Raw genomic sequence first — 6,000 nt, forward strand, 5'->3', positions numbered from 1 at the left:
TCACTGTGGCTCAGTAACTCGCTGTGTGAAGCATTTGGGTTATTCTCCTCCATGTTATACCCCCAAAAGTATCAGTAAGCTTTCTGTTTGTACAGCGCCTAGGACAAATATTTCCCAATCTATCAGTAGGGCTCTTGGGTCCTATCCTAAAGTAAAATAATTCTACTCCATAGCAAGAAGAAGAGTTAGTAAAAGACTTTCTTTTACTGAATGGTAGCGTCTTTTGGTAAGGAAATAGAGAAAGGAAATCTCAGTTAAAATGAAAGCTATAATTAGGACAATACATTTGAAAAGATAAAATACTTCTTGCCTGAAGCTCAGTGTCCGTATTAAGAATTACAGTGTGAGATATTTGTTTTCGAGTAGCTGTCAACATACCATTTGTTTTCTGCACTTCTGGGATTAATACCTAATTATGGTGCACACAGGAAATAAAAACACTGAGTGCGTTACTACACCTACCCCTCTCTCTGGCTAAAATTAGTACTTTTTTCGCATAGGAGCTGTTTCACCCTGCTCCTGCAAGTGTGTGCACCGTACAGCCACACCAGGAAATGATGAGCCTGATCCTGCCCCTTCTCAAAAGCCTGCTGTGAGCGGGATATCTGCTGCTGTTCTTCACATCACACTTCCCAGTCTTTTGCTACAACTTGCTGCTGCAGAGCATGGCTGTCACTTCTGGAAAGTTAGAAGATGCTTCTCACCAACGGATCAGAGTACCTCATTTCAGGATAACCCATTAGAAAAAGATGCCACAGTACACTGCAGCATACTGAAAGTGTTTCATTTCCAAAGTTGTTGTTCCATCCCACTCTCTTGCAGACCATTCAACAACATTAATGTAGCAGCAGCCATCACTAATAGCTTTTCTTTTTTTTTTTCAGGTCCTTGGGGGCAACAATACCAGGAGAAGTCACACTGCAGGTGACAAACCTGTCTGTGGTAAGGGGGAAGAAGTCACCTTTTTACAAGGTGGCAACTTGTAGAAAATAAAGCCAGCCATGCCCAGATGTGCTGTGACATTTCAAAGAGGAATCACATTAATTGTTTAGCCCTGTAATGAAATATTAAGAAATCTGCATTTGTTGTCAACGTGTGGAAGTGGTATTCACCTCTCTCTGAAGAGCGACTCAAGTTTTGACACGTACTGGTGAGCAGTTTCATGGCTCCTCAGTCTGTAGGTTGTTATGCCCGTGCATACTGTCAGCATCAGCTAATGTGAATTCTAGGGCAGATTTCTGGGCCAGTCTGTCTCTCCAGGGGAATCTGAAAGAGATTTTAGCTAATGGTGTCAGATCACTGAGGCATACCTTTTCAGGAGCTGATTTTGTGTGACCTGTGGCCTGCAGTGTAGCTATGCTTAACTTGCAGCTGTTAAACAAGCAATCGGAGAGACCTAACAGGTGACTAGACAGAAAATGATGAAAAAATGATAGGGGTCTTGCAAACAAGATAAGCTGCAAACTTTTTTTTTTAAGAATTATTGATAATACACCTGAATGAAAATAATTGGTATTGAAATTCCCAACACTGCATCAGAAGACTCATGTATATAAGCATAAACTGATTGCTGCACGGTCTCTCAGTAACTTCTGTTGCAGGCAACGGAGCTGGTTTTGTCTCCAGCTTATCCAATATTAGCAATACTGAGGTCTAATTAAATGTTTATTAAGCCTCATGCTTCTCCCCTCCTCTCTCCCACGCCTAATTCTACTCCTACAAGACACTGCTCTTCCTGGTGGAAGCCACTGTATTCACTGGTGCAAATACTCTGATACCACGCGTGGATATTTCAGGGCTGTATTTTTGAAATACGCAGATGCTTTTCACGTAAGAGTCAGCCATCTAATTCATATGCAGTTTCCTTTGGGAGCCACAGTAAAACTCCCGTGAATGCAGCACTCAGTGTGGGGTACTTCACTGCCCTTCATAATTAGGAAACATTGCTGCCTGAGCCTCATTCAGACAGATGATTTCAACAGTCAAGAAGTAAATGTACTTAGCAGCAAAGCGTGCTGTTCTTTTTTCATTGCCACTAAGACAGCAGGACCATTCAGAGCTGCCTTCAGCAAAATTATAAAATGCTCTTAGCTGCTTGGAGCCATTTCAGCCAATCTGAACATTTATTTCCTTTCATAGCAATGCAGAGTGAAGGCGCTGACAGTCCTTAAATGCATTGCCCAAGACACACAGCAGTTCACAGCCCAGCTTCTGGGGCAGGTGGTTTTCAGCTGCCCAGTGTTTTAGGTAGCACAGGTATTGCTCCCAAAACACCTTGTGATGATGCTTTAACCAGCTGAAGCACTGTGGATGGGGAGAGATCTCCGGAACAGTGGTAAATTAGAAATCTTTTTCTCCTTTACATCATGAGCTTGAAGAGAGGCCAAGTCCCTGGCACCTGCTGGCTATAGACCATTGAACCATGGCACGTATGAGATGAGCAAATAAAAAGGTGACTGAGAACTTTTCTGCACATCTTGGACAGCACTTCTGACAGGGCCAGCAGCTAAGCTGCTAAGGCAATAGACTTGGACCCTAATTGCCACCCTAACTGCCCTGAGTACCAGCTGATCTCCAGGACACAGCAAAAAGAGGTCATCCTCTGAATAAGGAGGTAATATTTTCCATATTAGCACTATTTTTTCCAGTCTACTTACCTCTAGCTTTGCATCTGTTTATCCCTCACCAGTCTCAGTACTAATTCAATTGTCTGAATCCACACCAGTATCTACAGACACCTATGCTTTCTTAATGGGTTAAAAAAAGAAGAAACACATCTATGTTTGTCAGTATATTCCATGAAGTTAGACTTATTTGCATAAAAAATGTTCCCCCAAAACAACAAGTGAGGCTGACAAATGTCCTGAAGATCCTCTTAGTGCCTAAGAGGCATGGATTTTGGAAACTGTTTACTATCTCCTGAGTAATGGAGTCTGTGATAAGCAATTTGTTTTGTAGGAAAACAATGTCACCTCAAGGAGCTGAAGGATATCGTAGTGACTTTCCCATGTTGTCAGAGTTATATTGTATCTCTTGGCTTCTTATTAGTACACTGCTGTATCGGAAATTAATACAAGGGAAGCAGAAAATTGCTGCAAACATGTTAAACATGCTACTGCTTTTCAAGGATGCAGCTGGTGACTTTACCAATATTAAAAACAGAATCCAGTAGAAACCTACACTTTTTGCACAGAATATGAGAGCTGGCTTTAGGATGATGGGCCCTGTTGCATTATTATTCCTTAGGTCTGAGGATATTTCTTGCCTGGGATCTGACAGAACTTGAGGTTTCTTAAGGAGGCTTTGGATTATGGGCACAGCATGGGTTCCCTCCTGTGAGTCCTGCCTAATGAAAAAAGTCAAGGAATTCTCAACTGTTGTCTGATCTCAGTTCAGGACTAAACCTCTGAAAATCTCCACAACAAGGGAGACTCCATAGATTTGTTTGACTTGTGGATCAACTGCCTGTGAAGAAGTGGCATCTAAAAATAGCAGAACATGAGGAAGGGACACACTGGGGGAGCTTTAGCAATGGAGAAGCAACCTCAGGGAGGCAGGAAGAAAACTGGACTGCCTTCCACAGTGTTACCGCTGATGACAAAGTACCCACTTATTCTCAGCATCCTACAGTTCAGCACAATGACAACATTTTTGTTCTCACTGCGAAAGGGCTGAACTTACAGGGAAGCAACAAGATTTCTCATAATAATATGTCTTATATGCTCAGCTATGCTAAATTAAAGGCACTAAATGAACAATACCGAGACACCTCTGAACACTGACTCATGGCCTTGGGCATGTGCACTCTGAGAAGTGGGATAAACTAGCCTGGACAAAGCGCTGTTCCGATACATGTTTCTTGTGCGGCATTGCAAGAGGATCAGAGCATGCAAATTGCAAGTGAATCTCTGAGCATGGGCTGGTACAACCCACAGCAGTGCCAAGATCTACCCACCACTACAAGCCCAGCCAGGGCAGCGTGCACAAGCGTGAGATCTTGCATGGGTGGAGCTAGAGCCAGGGATGCCCAGCAGGTGCTGTCCCCCACTTGGTGAGCACGATGCCAGCCTCTCATGCCATGAGGAAAGCTTCACTACAGAAGGTGTCATCAGAGCCACCCAACCACTGCCCTGCACTCTTCCAGGGCATGGGATTCTGGTGGGTTTGGTGCAGATGGGTGCTGGGGAGTGGTGTCCAGCTCATGGCTTTCCTTCTGCCTCACTTAGCTCAGGCAGTCCATCCTGAAAGCAGCTCTGCTGAGGCTCTACCTTACCATTAAACAGAGAATAGAGGATGTGCAGCAAGGCAACCTACTTTGCAGTCACTGCTGAGCAGTGACTTAGCATCACTACACATTGGGACTGTGCAAAAGCCACCCCACAAGGAAGGCAAAAGATCCCGCTGAATATATGTCTGTGTATACTACTTCTAGAAAATCAGGAGTCATTCATGAAGCTTCAGCATCCTTCCTGGTGCTCGTGTCAGCACATACAGCATTTTTCCGTTGGCAGGTCTCAATGGACTTTGCAAACACAGCAAATGGTTCTCTCCATTTGAGAAACAGGGAAAATGAGGTGGACATTCATGTAGTCTTGCCAAGAGCTGTCTGTGCAAGGAAAGGCAGAAACAAGTCTATAAGCCAAGTTTCCTTCTCAAACCATTGCTCTTCCCATCACTGCCTTCTGGTAGGGACTCCGTCACCTGCATCTTCAAGGTTTTATGAAGGTGCCTTAGCCAACAGCTTCCAAAATTTTCCTTCCAGAACAGTGTTCCTCTGAGCAGGGAAATTTCCTTCCAGGTGACGTCTGATTGACACCAGTTCTCTGCCTGGATGTGGTTGCTATGACAGCTGCTCCCAGTTTGGCGAATCCTCGTCCTGCCAATCCTCTGCAAACACAACTCTTGCATATCGTGTATTCTCTGGGAAATCAAAATACACTTCTGTTTTTAGTCTTTTAATCTTCTCATGTCTGTGTCTCTTTTTGTTTGGAATCAGTGATGTTAAAACAGCCTTGTGCTGCCAATATTTAAACAACAGGTTTTCAGAAAAAATATCCCCACCTCGGTCTATGACAGATTTGGAGTGCTGTACTTCTTGGGCTGCTGAGAAGAGAGACTGGGGAATCTACTTTTATGGCTTGCCTTTGAGATGAAAACTCTTTCACATAAAAATCAGGAAGCCAACACTACTACTTGGCAAATAAATGCAACTTAAGTGTTCTTAACTGGAAGCAGTTACAGTAAACCTTCCTCCTAAAATATCTGCTGGGTAATTTTCCAATGTTGTGAACTGGGATGCTGAATGGGCTGGCAGAGTGCATGAGTGTGCAGGAGTGGGCACATATTTTAGCAAATGTTATAGCCCACAGGGATATATATTCTTTCACCATCCCCTGTTGCCATTTTGAAGCACACAAACACACACAACGCTCACATAGGCATTATCCCCCTGTTAAAATTCTTGTCAGATACAGTCCTCACATCTCCGTTCTGTTAAATGAATAAACTCAGATTCCCCTTGCCCCCTGACTTATCTACGGTGATTTCCATGCTAATAACTTTCCTTCCCTCAGTCAGTTTTTTCTACCCTCTTCTCGATTTGCTCTCCACAATAATTTTGACTGAGTTCCTTGCCCTTAACCCACAGCAAGGGGAGGAAACTGATGCAAGGTGGGTGCAGGGGAGCAGGGTGTCCATCCCAGTGACTCTGGCGACTGTTTGCTTTCATTACCCTTGCCATCTCTCTGGGCAAAACCACACTGGGCAAAGCTGACTCTCTCCTTGGATGCTTCAGATGCCCACCAGGGTGCAATGGACACTGCTCTGCTCATCTTCCCTTCCCAGATCCCTGGTTTTGGATATCTGACTCAGGTACCTTCCCTGTTCATTTAGGTTTTGCTCATAGAATCATAGAATGGTTCAGGTTGGAAGGGACCTTAAAGATCATCTAGTTCCAACCCCCTGCCATGGGCAGGGACACCTCCCACTAGACCAGGCTGC

Source organism: Larus michahellis, chromosome 1 (assembly GCF_964199755.1).
Source record: "Larus michahellis chromosome 1, bLarMic1.1, whole genome shotgun sequence".
Classification (NCBI taxonomy): domain Eukaryota; kingdom Metazoa; phylum Chordata; class Aves; order Charadriiformes; family Laridae; genus Larus; species Larus michahellis.